A 26,257-nucleotide genomic window follows, 5' to 3' on the forward strand; every position below is an offset into this window, starting at 1 on the left:
CTGGACCAGATGGTATGCACCCAAGAGTGCTCAAAGAACTTTCTAGAGAGCTTCTAGAGCCCTTGTCCATCATCTTCCAGACTTCTTGGAGAATGGGACATGTGCCACAAGACTGGAAGAAGGCAAATATTATCCTAATTTTTTTTAAAAAGGGAGGAAGGATGGCCCAGGGAACTACAGGCCACTCAGTTTGATCTCTGTCCCAGGGAAGATACTGGAGCAGATTTTAAAGAGATCGATCTCTCAGCATTGGAAAGACAATTTGGTGATCCAGGGAAGTCAGCACGGATTTGTTGGGGCCTGCAAGTTTGGGGCATGTATCCAAATATCCATATAAAGTTTGCAAACTTGTTTCAGGGAGATATGAGTGAATGTTCCCTATTTCTTTTTATATTATATCTATATATCTAACTGGAAAAGTGGGCAGATGTGAACAAGATGCAGTTCAACAAGAATAAGAGCTGAGTTCTACAATTGGGTAACAAAAATGAGGAGAACACATACTGGATGGGGATACACTTCTGGGGAGCAGTGTGTGTGAACAGGATCTTGGGGTACGGGTGGACCATAAGTTAAAAATGAGCAGCCAGTGTGATACAGCAACAAATAAGGCTAACACAATATTGGGGTGTATCAACAGAGGCATAACATCCAAATTGCAAGATGTCATAGTTCTGCTGTACACTGCATTGGGCAAGCTGCACCTGGAGTACTGTGTGCAGTTATGGAAGGCTCTCTTCAAAAAGGATGTGGACAGAATGGAGTGGGTGCAGAGCAACAAGGGTGGGGGTAAGTGGAGTGCCAAGGGTGGGGGGAGTAGGCAGAGCAGTGAGGGTGGGGGTGAATGCAGTGCCAGAAGTGGAGGGTAGATAGGTAGAGCAGTATTGTTTCTCACGGGTCCCCGCTTGTTATATTACATTTATTTTTCTTCTGCAGTTTCAGCTCTCTGCCTTTTGATGTTGGCTTTGTATGCTCCTTTATATTGTGTACTCATGTTATCGTTTTCATGTACAATTTCTATAGTATATGTACAACTAAAATAATTATATGGATAATATACACATATCATGCATGCATAAATTCAACGTGCACCAATAATGCTGATAAATACATATATATTTCATGTGAAAAAATCAGAACCTGTTGCAAAACAAAAGATGGCAAGTTCAGTTTGCCCAAGGAAGAAGCAAAATCAAAATGAGGTTTTTACGAATGAAGCAGTAGGGGTTACAAATTCAAAATCAATCTGAGTAACTGCAGTGAAGAAACATGAAGTGCTTGTTAGTTATATATAATGGAAAATGGAAATGCAACCAGAAACATATTTTAAAGGACACTGAAAGCAGGCTTTTTAAATTCACTTTTTAATTCTAGTATTCTTTCAAGGCCACAATCCCCAAATTGTGTATTCCAGACTTACATTCCTAAAATCAACAAAAGAAAGAAAATGGTTTAAGGATTATATCATGCCATGTCTTTCCCCCCACCTCCAACCTTCAATTTTCAGTCAGGTTCAAAAGAGACATTCTCCAGGAAGAGGTCACCAATTCTTGTGCATACTCAGCAATATTTAGTTTTATCGCCCGTTTCAGTTGCATTCTACAGTAACTGATGCTCTCAATAGCGTTTACTCCTTGAGAAGTTGAGAAGTTAATGGTTTTTTAATGAGAGAGTTGCTAATGTTGACAAAATGCAGATGGCTGTGCATGTACTAGTATAATCAATTGATGTGTTTTCGGGTCCCTGTGTGATTATTTGGTTATGGATATGCCACAGCTAATGGATGTGTGCACAGTAGATGTTTTTCAGTGCATAAAAATCTCCCCAGTTCTGCAGAAGGAAATTGACAATTCTGTGTTAACAGAATCCAAATTCTGCAGGAAGGAAACCAATAATCCATGACAAGTATTATATTTATAAATTAATGCTAAATTATGCAAGGTATATTCCAGTCCTGCACATTTTAGCACATGATTTACTGTTTAAAATCTATACCATGTCAGCACTGGAATGGTCAATCTCTTACTTGAAACAAAAGTGGATTCAATTTTATTGGTGCTTGTAAGGTCTTTGAGCAGTTTGTTTCAGTGTAAGATTACTGGGTTGGACTCAGCCACCATTTCCACTCCTGAAAAAGGGAGGAGGAATCCTCCTTGGCCATCGTAGTGGCGATGTTGAGGAACATGGGACTTGCATGAGCGAAAGCCATTTGGGGCAGGTCCTGCTGTAAGGAGGAGAATTGGGAAAGCTGGCAGGATGGAACCTGCTGTGAAGTATAAATAGATTGAGAATGTTGGCCAACAAAATGAATAAAAAATCAATTTATGTCAAACTTGCAGAATAACACATTAAAGAATGCTGATTTACGCAAAGCGAGAATCTGTTTCATGTTGTTTATTGACATTAGCTTAGGCTACACAGTTTTCTCTGTTGGCATCACATGGCCACTGAGAATAGACATCACAAAATATAAAGCAACCTCAGCAGTTTTACCCCCTCTCTGGCTATAAAGAGTAACAAGCCAACAAGTGGTACTTTCCTCATTAACAATATAATCTATACGTGATGAATCAAAAGCAAAGGACAATTCATTGGGAGATAAAATAGATTACAAAAAACCATTGTTATGGCTTTTAACATTTCTTTAGCCCTGGCATTCAACAATACACCATTTTCAAAGGCTTAGAGAGGCCCACTCGAGGTTAATGAATGAATAATTGCTGTGGATAGGCACAGGCTGAAAGTATTTCCTGCATATTTAAGAAAATCTATCAAATTAAAACTAGCCTTCATCAGGACTTCAGATTTTGTTTTTGTTGGATACAGAACAATGGTTAAAGTCTGGTTGCTGAAAAGAACTTATTTAGTATCTAGTGGAAGTGAAAACATCATGGAGAACAGTAATCTCAGTATAAGTTTTTTTGGCCTTCCTTTGTACTGTGTGAGTACTTGCTGCTTAAATAATCTGAATTCATTTCATCAATTGAAATGCCTAGTAGTCTTATAGAGTCCAATGAAGACAACTAGGAGGAGGTTAAAGGAACAGTTTTTTATTTAGCTAAACAGAGACCCTGGGGTGAAATAACCCACAAATAAGATTCAGAGTTACTCACCCGAGAAACAAAGGAAAGTCAGTATCATTTATGCATTCGCATGGGGCAAGCCCATGGCTGCTGACAAGCAGATTGATACACAAAATCACCAATGCACATTAAGTGTCCACCCCACTCCAACCAGCACAACCTATAGACATTGGCTGAAGGCGTAACTTAGTGAGTGCCTGATTTTGTGAGCTTGGTAAGCAGAAACCACATTCCTGAAGATGAACGTAACCCAGAGCTCTCTGCTGGTGCGAGGCGGTACCAGAGACCATGATTTGTTGGTTCATGGCTCCCGGATGCCAACTTCCCAAAGCTTCCATGTGTGTGCGTATGAATACATAGTGTTTTAAACCAGCCCTTAATCTGGGCATTACACAATGAGATATAATGCCATAGAGTCCACCTTCCAAAACAAGAATTTTCTCCAGGGGAACTGTTCTCGGTAGCCTGGAGATCTGTTGTAATTCTGGGAGATCTCCAGGCTGCAACTGGAGGTTAGCAACCCTAGTGCCAGGACCAGGCTGGGCAGCTGCAGCAACATTGCTGGAGCAAGAAAAGCTCTCCTGACACTCATATGGCCCAGCAGAACAGCATTGGACTGTCACGGCAGCAGCAAAGGGGCAGATGCAGCTGGAGAAGGTAGAAAGGGTGAACTGAGGCAGACTCACCTGCCAGGAGCAGCCGGGGAGGGGGGAGGAGGGAGAAGGCCTCACCAGAACACACAGGGACAGCTGTCCAGATTGACCTAGCCATCACAGGCCAAGGGGGCTGAAGTGAGCCCAGGCCAGGGGCCACAAGAGGGACATTGAGACAGGTAGAGGTAGGGGATGGTGACTTCCTGGGAGCAGACCCAGCCAGCAGGAGGTCGTTTTGAAGCAGCAAGTTGGGCAGGGTCAATGAGGGAGGGATAAGGTTGCCAGGTCCTCCCTCTCCATCAATGGGAAGTTTTGTGGGGCGGGCCTGGGGCAAATCACATGCACGGCTGCGCATGTGCAATCCCCACTCCAGAGAAGCCCGATGGATTGGCAGGCAATTGCCCGCTGAAATCACCCACCTGGCAACCCTAGGAAGGGAAGCAGAGAGGGAGGCTGGGATTGAGCCAGGCCCCACCCCTAACTGGAAAGTATTGGCAGAATTCAGGATGGCCCCACCTCCAGGTAGGCCTTTAATAGGCACAACCCCAAGGCAGTCTGGGAGGAAAAGTCCTGTCACACCTAGGCAATCAGAGGGTGGGACAAGGGTTGGGGAGAGAGGACTAAGGATGTTGTAGAAACCCTCTGCTTCCCCTTTGCTGAGAAACATCTGGGTGTGCTAAAGAAAGGAGGAGGCTGGAGGGTGCACTTATATTTCAAGTGTTGAAGAGCTAAGGCAATCCCAGTTTATTCCCTGATGCATTTCTTTGACTTTTGGATCTCATTAGATGTCAGTGTAGATGATAGATGACCTATTTATTCTCTTGTCTACGTGCTGGTGGAGGAGTGATGCATGAGACTCAAAACCCTTCCTTTCAAGCCTTTGTACAATTTTGAAGTTATTGTTTATTTTTCTTTATTGACTCACCTGTAGCTTTCACTCATCCACTGTTGAGGGGGGAACAGGGAGATCATGTCATCTGGCCTCCCCTCCCTCTTTGTTGTCCTTTACCAGCTCTTGGGGTATGTTTGTGTACGCGGCCACAGACAGAAACAAAAGAGGAGGAAACATTTGACCTGTCTCCTTGCTGGAATGGATAGCTCAAGATACGGTTGCTTTGGGTCTGAACCTTTACATTGAGACTATGGTGAAGTGGGTGAGGCAGGAGCAGTGCAAGCAGAAGAAAAAATGGATGCGATGCTGGTCAGGAAGGCTGATGTTCTGGATAAAACAGTATAATGGTGTTAGCTTCTGCAGAAGAAGTTAGGTGTTAAGGGTGCTCACAGACTCAGCCTTGCATTTTGAAAAGCAGAATGGTGCAGTAGTCAAAAGTGGTTTCTTTCAGTGGATTTGGCTGAACAACTTCCTCCCTTTTTAGACTCAGCCAACCTGGCCATGCTAATCCATGCTATTGTAACCTTGCAGCTCAAGTACGGTAATACACTGTACATGGGGCAGACAACCCAGAAACTTCAACTGGTTCAAAATGTGGCAGCTCAGTCATTGTCAGAGGCTAGTCAATGGAAAAATATCTCTCAGATTAAAAACTCAAATCACATTGGCTGCCACTTTGTTTCTGAGTTCAATTCAACTTGCTAATTATAACCTTTAAATCACTTGAAGGCCTGGGACACACAAAGCTGAAGGATCTTCCCTCTCCATATGTCCCCCTGCACCAAGTAAACTCTACTTAGGGTTGCCAGGTCCCCCCTGGTTACCAGTGGGGAATGGGTGGTAGGGTTGCCAGATCCAAGTTGGGAAACGCCTAAAGTTTTGGGGATGGAGCCTGGGGAAGGACAGGGACCTCAATGAGGCACAATCCATTTTCTCAAAAGGAACTGATCTCTGTAGTCTAGAGATGAGCTGTAATTCCAGGGGATCCCCAGACTGCACCTGGCGGCTGGCATCCCTAACTACTGATTATCACTTTTTGGATGTTATTCATCCAAATAATAAGAGTTGTTCTCTTAGTATTTGTTACAGCCCATTGCATTCTCTCCTCTCCTCCACTTTACGGAATGGCTCCCTGAGGAGGTTGAGGCTATCCTTTTTGGAGGTTTTGGAGGTTTTGGAAAGTAATGCAAAGGTGTGCTGTTTGCAAGGGAATTCAGTGAAAACCCACTGGATCCATTAGTTTCTTGAGGTGGACCATTTTAATCTGATTGCCTCTGGTTGTGTGGGGGAGATGGAGACAAGTGTAGCATAACTATTTCTCTTGCACTCCTCACTGAGCATGATGCCCGAGATGTGTACATTTAGATTATCATATCTAAAATCATGAAAAACAGCATCTATTCTAGTCTTTTTAGATGCAAATGCAAACACTTACATGGTTTTAAAGAAGTTTTCTCCCCCTCCTCTCCCTCCTTTCTTATCTTATAATACCCAGCAGTTGGTCTGTTAAATAATTTGTTTTCTTTAATTTATGCTTTGCTCTCTCAAACAAATCATATTGAATTTCCAATAACATTGTTTCCATTCTGTAAAGTGTATCATTTTCCTATCTTTACAGTGTCTTGGGATAGCTCCTAATGCAAACAGACGTGGAAATCCCACCCATACATACAGGAGATTTGGGAAGGAATTATATGGTTAAAAAGTTAAAACCAAATATTTTCCATGCCTATTGTGCCCATTTAGGATGACATACTGCTTGAATTGTAGACTTTGATCTGAATTTCCTGTTGTTTAGCTAAACATCAGTTGTTTCTCACTTAGCTTTTATTGGTTATGTGCTTTAAAAAAAAACTCTTAACAATTTCATATTTATTGCTGGATACCCTGTACCACACCTGGCTTTAGGGTTCCTGATACTGGAAACACTATACTTGTTGGTAAAATGTCCTTTGGGAGAGGTGGGCTATACTCTTATGCATATGTAAAATGACATATTTTGCATCAGTTTAAGAGAAAGACCAGAAAATAGACATTAAAGACAGCCTTTTAAGACACAACGACAATATAGAGGTGGTCTGGAAATAAAATAAAATACAGTCTTCTATCTAGAATAGCAATGATAATCTAGCTGATGTCCTCAGAATAAGGTGGGATACTTTTGTGAAAAATACAATTAATTGTTCAGTTCATTAATTAGAATTTTACAGCTGAAGAGACCACATTCAGCCAGTTCTCCACAGTCAATCTATGCAGTTCAGACCACAATGTGTCACAAGCAAGAAACAGGTATAATATCAGAGATACTGAAGACAAACTTTTTAAAAAAGAACGTTGATTTGGATAAATAGTTCAGGAGAACTCATTTTTTTGTGCTGTCTTTCACTCAGACCATCAAATAGGGTTGCCAGGCCCCTCTCTGCCACTGGCAGGAGGTTTTTGGGGTGGAGCTTGAGGAGGGTGGGGTTTGGGGAGGGGAGGGACTTCAATGCCATAGAGTCCAACTGCCAAAGTGGCCATTTTCTCCAGGTGGACTGATCTCTATCGGCTGGAGATCAGTTGTAATAGCAGGAGATCTCCAGCTACTACCTGGAGGTTGGGAACCCTAACATCAGGTCATGTTTACTCAGACAAGCAGAGAACTGCTGAATATGAGACTTCATAAAACAATGTGTAAGCGGCCTAAAGGGTGGTATGATGGATGGGCAGAGGTCCTGCCCTTTTCTGTCAGCCACCAATCCCCTTTATGACTGTTCAGTGTGTGTGTGCTCAGAGAAGCTAATAGCCAACCAGTGCCCACGGATGGCCGAGGAAGACAGATGGAAGGGGGGGGGGAGCGAGAGAGGAAAAAGCTGCTACTCGGTCAGCTTAAATCAAACAGGTTCTGAACCTTTAGAGAGAGTCTGGAGGGATCCTGTAAATAATTTTAAGCCTCATTACTCAATCCCCTTATTTCTCCTATCCCTTGGTAGTGAATTAAAATTATGGGTTTTTTAAAAAATCATGTTTCCCTGATGTCTTATATGTAGAAACTGCATTTAGAAGGCCGCCTGGATTCAGTAGAAGGCTGGGCTTGAGACCACTTAGTCAAACTACATCACACACTACCTCTTCCTAAACTGCCTCAAACACCCTGATATTCACTGTGGAGCAGCGACCTTTGCATTTTGTCATGCCTTAACTTGAGGTTCTTCTTAAATAATTCTTCCTGAGGTCCCTAAAGGTTTATATTATTTTGTGGGAACAGCAGATAGGGTCTGAGAACACCTATGCATTAAAAGGAACTACAGAATTATAAGAACTATCTAGAAGATTCAGGGCAAAACTGGCACAAGCAAACAGAAGAGAGTTTGTCCGTAGCTTACCGGTATATTTTTTTTTTTACTTTTTAATCAGCTACTGGTTACTCCTGAAGTGTACCTGGCTGCAAAACTGCTGAAAACCAACCTGAAGTTAGCAATGTTGGCAGGAAGTGTCTGCCATAAAACACAATTGTTGCTGGAAAGTGCAGTAAGACACAACAGAAGCAAATGCCTTTCTACTCTTTTATAGCCAGTTCAGGTTTAAATGGTGCACACACATGATTTTGCTGTGTTTGATACACTAGTCCAGAACTGTCAATAGGACATGGTCAAAAGATTATTTTTCCTCCAGATAAGGAGATATTTCCAACAACGTCAAACCAATCTTTAGAAAAGAGCAAGAGTCCAGTAGACCTTGAAGACTAACAAAATTTCTGGCAGGGTATGAGCTTTCGTGAGCCACAGCTCACTTCTTCAGATGAGCTGTGACTCACAAAAGCTCATACCCTGCCAGAAATTTTGTTAGTTTTTAAGGTGCTACTGAACTTTTGCTCTTTTCTACTGCTAGTAACAGACTAACACAGCTACCCATCAAAACAATCTTTGTTCATTTGATTCATTTATACATTTTTTCACCAGCTTATGTAAGTTACTCAAAGCACCGATGCTATTTTCTTCCCAGACTTCAAACTGCCGATCTCTATTGTTTAATCTGTTAGCAGAGTTATAGCTTTGGTGTAAAAAGTTCTCAGTCTACTTTATAATGGGTTTCTATTAAAAGTCCTTTATTTTGATATAATGAAAGCTCAAAGAGGGAGAACTGAGAGTTTTCTGCTCCTCCCAAATATCAGAGCTCAAACATGAAAGATCATATGTTCATAAAAATCTCACTGCCCTTGTACCTAAGATGTGATGCAACATTTGTGGAGATAAGTGCTAATTTCTGCGTAATTTTGGACAGAATTCATATAAGTGTTCTTAAGCCCAAGGGAGACTTATATTGGCTAATGGCCACTAAACCCCAACAAAAACATAATAAAAACGCACGAGGATCTTAGTAATTTGCTCATCATAACCATACCTATTATTGATCCATCAATCCTCCTTCTTCATGGTGTCATCAAAGTAGGTCTGTGCATACAAGTATAATCGTCACTTAAAAACAGTCTTAAGTAAGCCATGAAGGTTTCCATGATCTCATTCAATCAATCCCTTATGATTGCTACAAATATCTTTCCTTTCTCTTAGGGAGTTTATAAAAGGGAAAGGCTTTACGTTTTAAGTTTATTTTGGCAAAGGCACTTCAACCAATTATTACTGTTGGATATTCTATTCCTGTGAGTAATTCTGATATGATCAGTATTTTTGTTTATATAAAAATGAGGATAGATATGAACCTCAGTTGGTTGTCATTTTGGGATGTTTTTGTTTCAGGTTTGACTTGCTTCTCTGACCAGTTACTGTCTGCTTCAAGAATATAAATTGCTGACTGAAATTCTGAAGTATGAAGAAGTAACCTCAGATCTGGAATGTAGCTTAGTGAGTTACCTGGAACTGTATGTGTACAAGCCTCAGAGTGTCCTTCTACTGCAGAGGGAATAGGGAGACAACATCAACTCTAGCAATTGTCTGGCAGTTTGAAGTCTCTACATTAGATGGGGACAGGTCCAGTGTGAATACGTTCTGGTCAACTTCAGACTCCAGCTTCTGACTTGTCTAATTTGCATTTCAGTTTCCATCTTGTCCAGTTTCCACCTCCAAAAATATGGGCAGGAAAATACACCCTCAAGGTATGGCTGCCCTCAGCCCTGGCCTGGCTGGTCTTGACAGTTGCATGAGACGAGATAATCAAGCAAGATTTTGCAAGTCCCATCAAAGTGAATAGAAACCATGCAGGAGGACATCTGCAGAACACATTCCCCATAGCCTGTGCTTGGTGTTTTTCCTACATGAAGCATAATCATTAGATCTGTGTTTCCAAATAAGTGAGGGCTGATTCACACACAATGAAAAAGGGGGTTGGGAACAGGTGGCAGGAATGTTTAAGAGTTCCATGATGTGATAGTATGTTCAGATCACTTTGGCTTCTGGTCCCCAATTTGCAGTGCAAACAAACATTTTTGACTACCCTGAAAACTTCCTAAGAATAGGAAGTGATGACATGGTCAAGAGTCCAGGCTTGGCTCATAGACACTCAACCTACATTCCAATATACTTTCACTGTCACGTCAACCCGAAGAGTCCAAGGTAAAAAAAAGTGGGGGTTTCTTGTGACTTCCTGGGAGTGCTGAGGCTTTGTTGAGTGAACATCAGATAAAAGGAAACATAAACACAGCCAAAGCAGATGCCTTTTTAGCATTTGGATCAATTTTTTTAAAAGCACCTTTGCAACCCATACTTTGCAGTACTTAACCTTCCAACTAGGATGACTTGGAATAACTGTATTCAGTAATGCTCTGGTCCAATGAAAGATATCGTGTTACCTACTTTGTCGCAAAAGAACGTTGTAATATTTTCTGCTCTGACTTAAATTTCAAGCTAAGATCTTAATGTTGATTTGCCACAGTATACTCAGCAAATGTTCCAAGAGTTAAGACTAAATTTGGCACTTTTTGAATGGTAGAATTTCCACAGCAGGAAACAATCTTCCTTTAAAGAAAACCCCCTATTTCCGATTTTTTATTTACATCCTTTAGTAGCTGATCATTTGAAGCAAGTGCTGTAAGCCAGGAGTGGATGTTAAACATTTATGATGGATGATGTCTGTGTTTAAAGACAACTGTGCATACTAGCACTGTTACTTCCTGTCGGGCCTCAAATGGATATGATACCCCAACAGCTCAGTAGATTGTGTTTAAAACAATTAAATTTGGATGGGGCAATTAAGTTGCATTATTAACTTTCCTGTTCAGGTTAATTCAACAACACATCCTGATTTCTATTGCAGCTGAAGGTATATTCTCCCCTGTCCAGAGGTTCAAATACAACAGCAAAGCTCAGATATTTTTTTGCTAATTTTTTTCAAGGCCATATCGTTATGGGTCTTTTCAAATTATATTGTCAAATCGCAGCTGTTAAGCAGCAGTGAATGGTTTAAAAAAAGTGAAACAAATGCCACAATGAGAAATGTGGTGAAACAGTGCAAACAGTAGAGTTACTACTCCAGTCTAACAAAGTGGAATTGGCTTACACTGGAGTAACTCTCCTTAGGATTGCACTGAAAGTCACTTTTATCCACTGGATGTAGAACTTTGAGATTGCAAAAACTTCCTGGAGAGATATGACTGCCTCATGAGCAGGCTTGTCATTTGCCTGCCTTCAGTGAGTAAACCCCCACTCTTGGTTCCAGTCCCCCACCCTTGAGAAATTGAAGAGTGGGATGGGGGAAAGGTCTTTACCATTGATGTTAGGGGAAATTCCTAGAGTATCACCTGTAAGTGATGTCAAATCCTCCCCAAACTACACCCTCTTGAGGCACCACCCTCAACATCTTCAGTATTTGCCAAGGCTGTGCTGGTAACCCTTCTTAGAAGACTGAAATGTCCTTTGCTTTAGTTTTACACACACTTCTGTTTTGGATACCATGATGAATATGTTAGCCCTCCAGGTGAACTAGAGTGAGATATTCTGCATTCCTTATTATATCTTAGCACAAGTGAATCTATGTTAGTCCTCATACCATATATATAGCTCTATCATCCAGTATTCCAGGAGAAGAGTGCACCATTTTGCATAGGTTGATGATTTTTCATGTGATTAAAAAAAATGACATCTCAGATCCAGTATTTATAGTGTGTGCATGATTGCACTGAACCTAAGACAACTAAGAAGCAGGTTTCCTGCTAGCTTTCCAATACTGCAGACTTTCTAATGGTTATCAGTCATCTGGGACAATATTTTGGGTGATCTCTGTCAGTCAAATGAAAATAATGAAAGCAGTGTTGGAGGCCTTTATCAAAGTAAACAATGATAAATGCTAAATTAAAACTCAACCCCTTCTGCAGTCTGAGGCAGCTATACTGAATAAGGAGAAGGTGAAGGGAAAAGGGAAACAATGCAAGATACAGGCAGGTATCACTAGGTTATTACTATTTAGATTTTATACTCTGCTTTAGTCCCCAATGGGCACCCACAGTGGCTTGTATCATTCTCCCTTTCTCCACTGTATCCTTACGACAACCCAGCAAGTTTCCATAGCAGAGTGAGGATTCAAACCTAGTCCAATGTTCTGATCACTACAGTACACTAGGTTTCACAGAATCATAGAGTTGGAAGGGGCCTTACAGGCCATCTAGTCCAACCCCCTGCTTAATGCAGGATCAGTCTAGAGCATTCCTGACACAAGTGCTTGTGGCAAAAGGTCATTTGTCAGTTAAGGCCATGCCTTCTACTATGATTGCCATGTGAAAACCTTTCAAGTGGCATGCAGTGTAAAGGCTGAAACATAGGCAAATATAGAACAAACTAATAAAAACAGCAGTTCACAAAACAACAAAGTTAAAAAACCTCTGCATTAGCAGATGCCTTCAGAGAAGATGAGCCGCAGCTCTCCTCATTGTTTCTGTGACTTCTACTAGCAGAGAGAAATTCAGACTTCACCTTTCTTCTTGCAGCAGCTGGGATGCATCAAGTACATTAATTCAGAGTCTATAAAAAGAGAAAGGCAGTAGCCAAACGGATGGAAAAAGATGTCATCAACAGAAGTAACACTAATGTGTACGACTGAATCTTCCGCTGAATAACTTCTGTATGACCTCACCTACTGCACAAGCAGTTGGTGATTGAATTTCTTATTGCATACACAGAGAAACTGTAGCTGTTTCTAGATACTGGGAGGAGGATATTTGATGCAGTTTTTTATTTGAACAAATAATTCTGTCCGCCATTTTTCATTTTCATAGGTTTCAGTCCTCTGTTTGCAGTCCAACCAAAAGATTTTGAGAAAGCCAATTCACCTTTACCGTATTGCAGTCTGAAACACTGTAACTCTAGGATTCCATTCATGATAATGGGCCATTCCAATGAAAGATCTCTTTTATATGCATGTTCAGTAGTTGCTCTAGCTCTTTGGAATGGACTGCTCTTAGAGGTAAGAAGTGCACCTTTCATACCTGTTTTTAGGAGAGCATGTACGGCAGCACTTTTCTGGAAGATGTTTTGCTGTTTGTATTGAGCATGGGTGTGAGTTGCTGTTGTGATAGAGATTTGGATTAAGGTATTATTAGGCAAAAATGCTGTTACCTGCCACTGCTTCATGTGGTAAGGGTAGAAAAATAAAATAAAAAACAGCAATTTTTCCAATGTTTCTATGTCACTTCCAGATAAAACCTGGAAATGAAAGGGTAGCTCTAGGAATTGGCAGAAACACTATGGTTTTACCATAGAGTTTGGTAATTCCTAGAGCTACTCTTTGTCATTTCTGGATTTTACCTGGCAGTGATGTAGCAATGTCACTGATGTCACATGCATCCCCAGGTCCCTGCCTGCAGCCCTCCTGCCAGTTTCCAGGTATGGCTTGGCCTGCCAACCCTAGGTATTGCACTTCATTGTTGTTGTCATATATGCATGTAAGCATCTTTTGTAAAGCATCTTGGGTCTACTTTGGAGGAAAAGGTGGTTTTCATATTATTATAAATAAATTGGTCCCAATCAAGTTAAAATTACTCACTGCTTTTCATTGAACCCAGTGTAACTTCACGGGGCTAATTCGTGCTGTTTTGTTCCAATGGAACTGTGACTTAACGATGAGACCTTGGAAGATCCATGACTGGATCTTCCCAGAATTTTTGAAAGCTTAAGTAGACTCATGTGGAACCTCAATTCATACTGAGACCAAACAGGTCCAGAGGAGGTTTAGTTCTTACACTTTGAAATTGCTTTGATTCTCTTTGGGGAAAAGGCACAGAGCTGCCACCAACTCTTCAATGGCTAATAACAGTATGGGGACTCTGGTTTTGATTAGAGAAATTGTATGGGGATGGGGAGAGCCAGCATGGTGTAGTGGTTAAGAGCAGCGGACTCTAATCTGGATAATCAGCTTTGATTCCCCACTCCTCCACATGAAGCCTGCTTGGTGACCTTTAGCCAGTCAGTTCTCTCAGAACTCTCAGCCCACGTGGAGATAGGCAATGACATATCACTTGCAAATATCTTGCCTTGAAATCCCTACAGGGTTGCCATAAATCAGTGACTTGACGGCACTTTCCACCACCACCATGGGGATGGGAGGGTTAAACCCAGCCCTCTTGTCCTTGTGTGAGTCTAATCCTAATTGAGGTTCTGCTTGGGTTGCCAACTATGAGTTAGGAAATTCCTGGAGATTTGGGGGTGAAGCTTGGAGGAGCAGGGTTTGGGGAAGGGCTTTAGTAGAGTATGATGTCATAGAGTCCACCCTCCAACATAGTCATTTTCTCCAGGGAAACTGATCTCTCTAGCCTGGAGATGAGTTGTAATTCTGGGAGATCTCCAGTCCTCATCTGGAATTGGCAAGCCTAGGTTGTGCCTGGCTGTAATGCATCTTTAAAATACTGACAAAGATCCCATCTCTCTGTCTAATTGAACCCTTAGTCACAACTGATTTCCCAGGCTGTGGGTGAAGGACACAGATATATCGATCTCAAGAAATAGGCCTGGGTCCAGTGGATGGAAGACCACCTAGGAATTCTTTGTAAGCCTTCTTAAATTCTAAGGGGGAAAGGTGGGATATAAATGCAGCCATTAAAAATAAATGACTCTACCTAGATCAGGACCAATGTATTTAGGGTAGGATTCTGTTTATCTGCCTCGTTTTACTTTTTCATTTGACGGGGAAATCATTCACCAACCACAATCAGTACAGCCAGATTCCTTCTAACATTTTGGACCTTCCTTTCTCATTTCGTCCACTGGGGGCTGCTGTACTCTGCCTGAGAGTGTGAAGGGCTTAACCACTGCAGGTGCAGCCAGTCTGTAAGGAAACTTGCTGTTTAGCCAACAACTAGTCTTTAACAACTTCATAACCTAACTAAGCACACCAAGACGTAAGAAGGGCATTCTATAGCATACAGAAACACTTCCATCTCTGCCTTCCTCAAGGAGGCTCATGTTCTTACAGTCAGATCCTATAATCTGGTTGGAGATAGATGCTGCCAGTAGGCAACTCACACCATTTGTGTTGAACAGTGGCACGGCAGGCCACTTCGCTCAGCATGCAGGTCACTTTTCTATCCAAGCAACTGAGGAAATCCACTGAGGTGCTGGCAACACTGCGGGGGTTAGGGTTGCCAACTCCAGCTTGGAAAATTCCTGGAAATTTGGTGGCAGTGCCTGGGAAGTTTGGAGAGGCCAGGGAACTCAGTGAGGAAGTGATGACATAGATCAAGGGTCCCCAAGATGGTGCCAATGGGAACCATGACTCCTGCTGACACCTTTCCTGGCTCCCACCAAGTGTTTTTAGAAAGTGGGTGAGGCCATGGGGTGCTGTTGCCCAACAGGGCTTCTGATTAGTCACTGAAGATCAGATTTGTGGTGCTGTTTACAACAATGTTGTCTCAGCTGCAGCTGCTGCTGGAGTACTGCCTTTACTTTCTTTCATTCCTCTTTCCTGGTGTGTGTTTTAAGTTACCTCTCTTCTTCCCAACACTTAGGCTTCTCCTGGGTGTATGGCTGTGCCGCCTGTGGCCACTGTTTTGTAGTTGTGGAGGGTTGCCAACCTCCAGGTAGTAGCTGGAGATCTCCTGCTATTACAACTGATCTCCAGCTGATAGAGATCAGTTCACCTGGAGAAAATGGCCACTTTGGCAATTGGACTCTATGGCATTGAAGCCCCTCCCCAAACCCTGCCCTCCTCAGGCTCTGCCCCCCCCAAACCCTATGCACCTATCACCAACCCTAAGCGCCTACCACCCTGTGTCAGAATTCCAAAGATGTCCAAAAAGGTTGGGCTGCTCTTTGAAGTTGCCATCTCGTCCAGGGGAACTGATCTCTATAGTCTGGAGATCAGTTGTAATTCTGGGAAAATTCCAGGCCTTATCTGGAGGTTGGTAAGCCTAGCTGAGGGTTGAGCTTGTGCCTAAGTGAAATTCTCATCTTTTCCTACCACCTCACCCTACTCTATTCGACTAAAGAGTACTGAACTAGCTGGACCTGTGTTCTGACTTGTTATAAGCAATCTTTGAAAAACACAAAGTATGGTACGACTATAGTGATTTTTAAAAATTGAACTCTTAGTGGTTAGAGTGTTGGACTAGGTAAGACATGGGACAACCTGATTCAAATCCCCATTTTGCCATGGAAGCTCACTGGGTGACTCTGGCCCAGTCAATCTTTCACAGACTAACCCACTTCACAGGGTTTTCATGAGGATAAAATGGACGATGGGAGAGAAGCAGGAATGCTGCCCAGGCTCCTTGGAGGAAAGTAAGCATATATTAAATAAATAAATGGCTATTTGAATTCTGTCATGTTCTTTTCCTCTTCAGGAGGAAAAATATTAGGACATGTTCAGTTCGACCTCCAGATTTTCATGGACGTTTGAAAAGAAGAGCTACCTCAGTTAAATTTACAAGTAAAACTATGTGATTGTTTTAAGGGCTATTTGGCATCAGGCAGGAGGAGATGAAAACGTTCTGGCAGGGAAAATGCTTATGAGGCACCTCTGACCATGAGAAACACTTCACGCAAAACCACAGCAAAAAGGTATAATTTTTAGTCCCATTGACAAAAATATAAATTTTCCAAGGGATGTGGAAGTGTTTGCTAATACCTCACACATTTCCCATCTTTCTGCCCTAAGCGACTGGCAGTATTTTGTCGTTCAATTTGCCTGCTGCGATTGTACCACATATTTACTCTCGCTTCCTCTTCTGAAAACTAGCCAGAAGTGGAAACCTAGGTACCAATGTGGCTGAAATCCAGCCAGTACCAGATGTTTTTCAAGGGAAATAAATGACTAGTGTATTGTAATTTTGTGATATTTGTATAGTTGCTGGCAGGAGTACATTCTTGTCTCAGTGCCTGATTAATCATGCTAGCATTACAGCTTTTTCATGGTGAACTAAGTAGCTTGATGCTTCATTAGAGGACTGGTACCATTTGTTGTCTTCTATTTGTTCTTGCTTCCTCTCTGCTCTGATTGTGGATATTAGAATTGTTCTTTGCTTTTAGCCAGCATTGTGTAGTGGGTAGACTAGTGCCAAACTAGGATCAGGCAGACCCAGGTTCAAATCTCTTCTCTGCCATGGAAACTTGCTGCGTGACCTTTGGCCAGTCGCTGTCTCTTAACCTAAACTACCTCACAGGGTTGTTTGTGTGAGGATAAAGTGGAGGAGAGTGAATGACGTTGTAAGCAGCTCTGGTTGCCCATTGGGAAGAAAAGCAGAGTATAAATGTCTAGCTTTAAAAAAAAACTGTTACACTGGACACTGACCTTATTTATCAACACCAAACCTATAATACTCAAATATTCAATTTAATAATATGACATGACATTTATATATAATGCTTTTAGGTGTTCAGAGAACTTTGTATAACATTCCATGAACAATATTTACAACAACTCTGTCTGGTAGCCAGTATTATTATTTCCCCTCCCCAAATGTAGAAAGCAGCTAAGGATATCTTGCCAAGGTTATCTACTTAATTAAAGGTAAGGTAAAGGTCCCCTGTGCAAGCACCGGGTCATTCCTGACCCATGGGGTGACATCACATCCCGACGTTTCCTAGGCAGACTTGTTTACGGGGTGGTTTGCCAGTGCCTTCCCCAGTCATCTTCCCTTTACCCCCAGCAAGCTGGGTCCTCATTTTACCGACCTTGGAAGGATGGAAGGCTGAGTCAACCTTGAGCCAGCTACCTGAAACCAACTTCCATTGGGATTGAACTCAGGTCGTGAACAGAGCTTTTGACTGCAGTACTGCAGCTTACCCCTCTGCGCCACTGGGCTCCTATCTACTTAATTACCAGTTTCATTTTTTGGGGTGCTGAATTCATAAGCATAATGGGGTGCTGCTTTCCCCTCAGACTGGGCATGTCAACTTTTTCATGAATGAGAGCTGCTTCTAACAGCTCTCCTAAAAAACGTTATATGTAAAAAGTGTTTTAAAATCATTGTACATCATGTAATTTGTATGTGATTTCAAGACAGCCCCTTCTTTTTCTTCATGGCACTTGTAAACAAAAGCCCTAGTCTACATTTCAAAAAAAGGATAGTTGGTGATGCCATGCCTATGGGCAGAATAAAATTTAGGGGCAGGCGATTTATTGGGTTGCCTGACATAGAAGGTACACTTGTATACATTTGGGGTACACTCATCATGGCAGCATTCACAAGCTGAAGGCACCAAAGGCATGCCACTTGGGAGGGCACCAAAGGCAATCATCTCCTGGGCATCATTTGGGTCGATCAGACCTTCCTGAGGGCATTTCCAAAAAGTTGAGATGAACAGCGCAGGTGTGATGAAAGAGTGACCACTAACATTTTAACACTGAGCCAGAAGTATGGCATAAATACTTCTACAAATGGGAGACAACCAGTGAATTCTGAAGCACAGTCAGAGCCTCCTAAATTCATTGAGTTCCACTTTGGACTGCACACTTTTCATGAGACCCCATTTTTGGGTTTACTTCTGACTTCTGGGTCCATCAAGTGCTATAGCTCTAGCTTCAGATTTCTCCACTAACTCCCTCATAAATGCCTTGTACTAATGTGCAGTGTTCTAACAGCCTGATCCTATGCAGAGCTAGGCATGCCTAAGCATAACAGACTTTGGCACATCATACTCAGCATTGAATTGGGCTATAAATCATAAGTCCTCAGCTCTGCACAAAAGAAGTATAAGAGCATACACAAACCCATACACACATATTAGGGAAAGTTTATAGTAAACAAGAAATGCAGCTGGTTTCCATGAAATCATACTCTTGCTTTATTATCAATAAAATTGGACGTAGTGTTTGACCGTGTCCAGTAATTCACATCTTTTCTTGGTCGCAACATGAAGCACGAACAGAGACCTGGTGAAATTCAGCCATAGCAATTGCATTTTCGTTTGACGAGGGATGGATCCTGACCTTATGTAAATCAACCTTGTTCCATGCTGATTTGTTCCAGCTGAATATCTGGCTGTGATTTTAAGTTAATTTGGGACCATAAATCAAAAGGAATCTCAGTAGGTGTGAAACTTAAAAAGGAAGCAAATGCTTGAATAAATGCCCATGACATGAAAACCATTCTATTGTTTCATGACTTTTTTAAAAATTGGGAGATCTGATGTATTGGTTTCGGATGACTTTAATCCACTCCTTTGTCCATACATCTAAGGATCATAAGAAGGTTTATTGTTCAGTAGTTTAGGACTGCCTTCACAGTCATACACTTTAATCCAAAATAATGGTTAGCCTGATATATTTAAAGGAAAAGAAACATCTTAGTGACAAGAGAAATCATCTCATACCATTGATGTCATTTGTTATAGTTTTGTTGAGAAAATATGATAGCTTTAATTTAGACTTGTCATGTGAGACTAAAAGCAACTGATCTCACTGTATTTATGCCACATTGTTTATGTAGGAATGAATGAAGAGAAAATGGAAAGCTTTGTCACCGTGGGTTTTTCATTTGCATTAAAGGCTGATTTAAGCCAAATCTAATTTTGGTGTGAAAACGATCTAAGTGTGATGTTACACATGAAAACAGACACACACAATACAGAAATTGTGATCATGCTTTCCCCCCTTGTATCTCTGTTTAAGAAGATGCAGCATTTGGATATGCATGGATTTCTACACATTGCAGATTTCTTTGCTGGTTCTGTGAGTATGCTGCAGCATTTTTTAAAAATCCAAAATAATGATCAAGGTTTATTTATTATTTGGTGGGATTGTTTCCTCTCCCTTGGTATGACATCAAAGTCTAGCAATTGAGCGCTTGGAGCCAATAACAGTTAGTCACTCAGGAATAGGATAAGGGACCTTATGTAACTAGGTGTTGCTGCTACCAGGTGTAAGTCATTTTGCTAGTTCAGGAAGTAGGCTTTTATAAGCGCTTGATTTTCTTTTATCCACAAAAAAGTGAAAATGGCTATGAATAGCTTAAGGGGTTTTTAATGCCTGCATGTATGTGTGCTATGCGTGTGTGCACAACATAAGGACTCCATCTTTATTCATTGCAAACAGAACCAGTCATTTCAATATGATTTCACACTTCAGAAAGTGTTACAGTAGGGTATATTTCTTTTAGAACTGACACTGTACTAAAAGTATTGGGCATGATCCCCACCCCCTCCCCTGAGCACAGATGTGTATGCAGGAGGAGATAGATCATTTTAAACCTTTACAGCTATAATCCAAGCCAAGTGCTGCCAAAGCACCAGGTCTACCCCTGATAATGCCCCTCCCTGTCAGGGATAATGCCCCTACCCCTGATAATGCCCCACCACTCTTATTCTTGAAGATGATCTGAGGAGGCTTGATTGAATAAATTAACCTTAAATATTAAGCTCCCACTGTGCCCTCTTAGACAACATTATTTTATGGTTCCTTGGTACCAACCACCTAGACTACACCAATGATGTAGGTTCAGACAGAACAGCAAGACTGTCACTACATGAACAAGACCGGAGTGCATTTCAGACTTGCTTATGTAAACTCTGTTCGCTCCTTTTATTGCACTTGAAAAGACAATGAAGTATTTCTGTTTTTATGGCAGACAATTCTTTGGTGTTACTTTCCAAACCAGCAAGCTATCCCGTTTGTGCTTTCCCCACAAAAAGAATGATTCTAAACAGTGGCTTGAACCTGGTTTAGAATCCTAGTTTGTAGGGAATTAGCAAATCATATGCAATAGCAAACTATGGTTTGCTATAAAATAACTAACCTTTCTAAGAGGAGGCAAAGGGGAAGCATTTTCCATGTAAGCATGCGTGAAGCTCCTACAGAGCTTGTTTATGCAGTGGCAAAATACAGTTTGCTGTTTTGTCTGAACTATTCCTAAAAACAAGTTAAGGGACTGGTGCTTCTTGCAAAGCAATGTACCTGGCTACCTCCCCCCCCCCCGCCCCCCGCCAGGCTGTATGTGCATTGCAGCAGGCACCAATGCCTATTCCCATTGGGTTATGAACTAGACATGCATCTGATACTAGATTTGTTACATGTCTTGAACAATTAAAATTAATGTTTGAATGAATGAATGAATGAATGAATGCCTAGGCTCATTGGTTACCACAGATTTACATTGCCAGAACCCCAGGATTATTAGGCTACAAACCCCATACTAGTTCCTTAAGATATTTAAACAAGAATCCAACAGATATTTCTGGCATGTTTTTAGTTGGAAGTGGCCAAAACTTGGCAGCTTTCTTTCTTTCTAGGGGGTTGGTTGGAAGGTGTTTTACTTCAGCTTTCTCTGTAGTTGACAGTTCTGTCATGACCTCTGCCATGTCACTGAACATAGGATCATTTAAATGATGGTATACAACCTAAGTCTAAAATGCAATAATTATTTCCAATCTCTATTAGTTAGAATCTGCGGGATCACTATGCAGCAAACTTCAGGACCTTACTTCAGGGAGGTTATCTCTTACTAAAAAAATAGAGTTTATACACACTTAAGTAAATGCACCAACTGATATTAGTCTATGTATGTAGTACATTTTATCCCACCTCTCCTTCAAGGAGCTCATAATGGCAAGCACAGATCTCTCCTCCTCTTTATCCTCCCAACAACTCTGTGCAGTAAGTTAGGCTTAGAGAAGACTGACTGGCCCAGTGTCACCTAGTGAGTTTCAAGTCAGTAGGGGTTTGATCTTGGGTCTCTCAGATTCTAGTCCAACTCTCCAGCCACCACACCATTACATCTCACATCCATTACATTCTATAGAAGTAGACTGTAATCTTTGTAGAGTATTTTGGCTGATCCTGTGTTTTGCTGGTTCTGTGCAGTGGAGTGCAGGATAGGGTTCGAATGCTGAGGCAGGAACTCAGGTAAAGCTGAAGTATTTCAAAACTGAATTCTGATTTTCAGCTCAAAATTGTAATATTACTGCACCATTAATTTTCAACTGCTTATGCATTTCATTCTCAGGCATAACTTGGAATTGTTAAACAACATAGCATTCAGAATTGCAAACAAACTGATTCTGCAGTGTTAGGGAAATTAAGTTATGGCTTGAAACATTAAGAAAAACCAATACCTGTATTTTCTAAAAATCTGAGATGGCAGCTGTTAGAACATTTTGTCATTATCTCACTATCAAGTATTCCAGTACGTCTTCCCCCATTTTTCCGGTATATGTTTTGGGGGTTTTTTTTTAGGAGGTGTTGCACTAAAGATCAGTAGTTGAAAAGTTAATTTCCTGCCCCAGTGGATGACACCTCGGAGTTAAAATAGGCACCTTAGAAGCATATGCTATCAAAATGGTTCTGTTTTATGGATACAGCAATGTTTTCTCTAAAGCAGAACCCCAGAAATCTACACTTAATAATTTGGTAAAAACTTAACAGTTCCTTCATACACATTTTCATAGCAGGAAAAAAACAAAACCAATGTGTTTCATTTTACTAGTACTAAATATTTGTACCAGTGTATTTTTTGCAACAGTTTTCCTATGTCATTTTCACATCAATGTAAATGAGAAGTTTAGGATGGTGTAATATCAGGATGTTCACTCACAAGCAATTGGCTTAAACTAGAAGGGTTTTTTTAAAAAAATTCTAGAATCATGGAGTTGGAAGAGTTTAAAAAGTCGACTAGACTTAGCTCCTTCACTCCAAGGCAATACCCTTTCCTCTAAACACTGGGGAACAGTCTGGTGGTGGTGGTAGAAAGTACTGTCAAGCTGCAGCCAACTTATGATGACCCTGGAGAGTTTTCAAGGAATGGTATAAACAGAAGTGGTTTGCCATTGCCAGACTCTTTGTAGCAACCCTGGACTGTCTTTGTGGTTTTCTATCCAAGAACAAACCAGGGCTGACCCTGTTTAGCTTCCAAGGTCTGATAAGATCAAGGTCTGATAATCTCAAATTGCTTGTAGAGCATGTTGTTACAGATAACTCAGGAAAACAAAACCAACAATGTATAGAGGTAGTAGTAGAAACAGAAGTAGCATTAATTGTATATGGCCTAAGGCCATTACAATGTCACCTAGAACATAAAACATGAATCATAAATAGCATTGTTACAACAACTGAACCTAAAAGTACTTATCAAGTTATAAATCATCTCACCCCTACAGATATAGCTTCAGCTCATATAGGCTCTGTATAAACTTAGATCCAAACTCCTACTACTGGGCAGCGGGGAGAGGTCCATGATTTTCATTGATTGTCCCCTTCAACTACAGCGCCTCACCCACATCCTAGCTCAATCCAAGGGATCCTCTCAATCTCAACAGCAGGTTTTCAGGAGGGTAGCCAGGCAGCGCCCTGACCTGGATGGCCCAGGCTAGCCTGATCTCATCAGATCTCAGAAGCTAAGCATTTAAGCTGGTTAGTATTTGGATGGGAGACCACCAAGGAAGTCCAGGGTTGCTGTGCAGAGGAAGGCACTGGCAAACCACCTCTGTTAGTCTCTTGCCATGAAAACCGCAAAAGGGGTCGCCATAAGTCGGCTGCGACTTGACGGCACACACAGCCAGGCAGCAGGAGGAAGAACAGTGGACAAATAGCAGACCTCTGCTCACAGTTCTCTGCCTTCTGTCTATGGTTCTGTAATTTATATAGGAAGCCATTTGAATCAGCCCAGTGGTCCATCTAGCTCAGAACTACCTTCTCTAACCACCACCAGCAGCAGCAGATCTTCCTCCAAAGCTACCTTTAGTCCTTTAACAGGAAACTTGCTGTGCCACTGAGCTGTGGTTTATGGTTCTCTGAACCCTTCTCATTGTTCTATAATATTTATAATGAACAGTAATAATGGTTATGCTGCTTATACATAACTATGGGCTCTGTAAAATGAAGTAAAGAGTGCATATAGATGCAGCTTGCCCAGGTCATTGGGACACATCAGTGTGATTTGCCTTTTCTCAGCTTCATGGTTGTGGTTCTAAAAATCCCCAAAGTATATACTTTGAAACATGTCAATTAATATTTACAATTTATAATAACTATAATAATTTATATAACAATTAATGGCAAATGATGCTGATTAATGGCATAATTTTGCTGTACAATTTGACCTGGCATTGTGTAGGCATTTTTGTAATTCAGTGTAAATAGATAAAAGATTACATTTTAGCAGTTCCCATAATCTGTTGGCAAAGTTGTGATTACCAAGTTTTTTGTGCAGTATAAGCTTTAACATTGTGAGTGAGTCAGTAGCTTTGTGGAAATTTAAGAATCTTTGTTACTTTTCTTGACTTTAGACTTGGGGAAGAGAAAGAAAGCCAAACCAAACATTTTTATGGGATTGCTCAGATCCTATATCCACCTCTTTTTCAAAGACTGAAGCATACAATCATAGGTGGGGCTGTTGAAGCAAATGTTTGTTATTATTCTACCACTTTTCATTTTTAAAAAGAGTTGTATGGAGCCAATCTGCTAAAATTGCATACCAAAAAATCAGCCAAGCTTCCCACAAGTACATTTACCAACAATGAAGGCAGCAGACCGCCCAACCAATATCTTACCTGTGCGTGTTGTCTGTGCCAAACATTCAATGAATAGAAATATTTGATGCATAGTTAGTGGTGTTTGACTTCTGTTGATATCTGGATGTCCTTATTTTGGACTTCCAGTATTTTATTGTAATACTATGTGCTTGCAATAGTACATAGCAACATTGTCAGATTTGACAAGCAGCATTCCTCTTGCTTCAGAAGCTCCTAATTTAAAAGGATGGAGATTGGAATGTTCTTCAGTAGTTCATTACTTTGCTTTCAATTAGAACAGAGACAAAAACAGAGACATGATGCACTTTTGCATTGCTGAGACACTTTTGAGTAACAGAGATTCTTGTGCATAAGCAACATTGCTGGCTTTGTCAAAAAAATGCCTCCATTTGCTGACTAGGGATGCCAGCCTCCAGGTGGGACCTGAGGATCCCCTGGAATTACAGCTCATCTCCAGACTACAGACTTCAGACTCCAGTTCCCCTGGAGAAAATGAATGCTTTGAAGGGTGGACTCTATGGCATTGTACCCCACTGAGGTCCCTGTCATCCCCAGGCTCCACCCCCAAATCTCCAGGAGTTTCCCAACCTGGAATTGGCAACCCTATCTCCCAACCCCCGTTGGTGGACAGGGAGGACCTGGAAACCCTATTGCTAAAATGTTTTCAGCCCTTGCACATTTTTTTCTTCTACTGGACCTCTTTTGCTTTCTCAGTTGTGCCCTCATGATGTCATTACAGATCAAAATCTGATTGGACATGTAGCATCTACACATAATGCCAGTTACTGTGTGGTCACTGATTGGTTTCTGAGAAACAAGGAAGCATTGCTTTCCCAGTCAGACACCTTCATTTGCCTGAGCGAAGCCATCATAACCAAATATGGTTAATTAAGTAGACATATTCTCATTCGCTGTTTGATCCCTGGTTGTCTGAGCTCATCTTTGTTACTAATCCCAGAAGGAAAAAGAACTAAGGAAGCAATATTTAGGACAATATACAGCACCAAACCTCAGCCTCTGGGGTAACAATGGAACTGAACAGTGTCTAAAATGGCAAATATTCTCATAAAGTATTTTTTGGCAGATATTTCTCTTCCTGTCCTCTCCCTTGTCACTATGTTCAGTATGAAAATCAAAAGTGGAGAATATTCAGTGCAGCCCTCCATTTATTATGTCAGATCTCTGCTGTTCAAAAATTGCATATGTCCTGATAACAGTGGGAAACCAAGCAGATTTTCTTGGATGCGGGTTTGGAGGCCCTGATGTGCTCAGAATGATTGGCCTTTTTGGAGTGTTTTACCCCAACAATACCTTCTTGATTGCTTTTGAAGTCTTCAGTCCACAAGTGCTTAAGGGCTCCTGGAATTGTTAAAGCCTCATTTTGTTCCTTCAAAGTGGAAAGAAGCCTGGCCTAAATTAAGGTTGGAGTGCTTTTCCCAAGGCATACCAAGCTTTATGGGATTTAAAGCACAGTATTTCAAACTGTTAATTCAGAAGTAAGGGGAAAAGAAATTGCCACTATATTATGGCGCTGTCTAAACAATTCAGTATGTTTTCTTTCGGTGCAAATGTGATGCAGCTGCTTCTAGTATATTTACAGTATAGGCTCTTTATGAGTAAACCAAATTATTAATACTATATATTTGTATAATATGTTTGAAGAGATTTTCTAAATTTAGGGTGTGTTTTTTAAAAAAAAACTTTATTATTTAAAATTGTGGAGCTTCAGCTCAGAATAACAAAACA

This window comes from Euleptes europaea, chromosome 11, assembly GCF_029931775.1.
Source record: "Euleptes europaea isolate rEulEur1 chromosome 11, rEulEur1.hap1, whole genome shotgun sequence".
NCBI lineage: Eukaryota > Metazoa > Chordata > Lepidosauria > Squamata > Sphaerodactylidae > Euleptes > Euleptes europaea.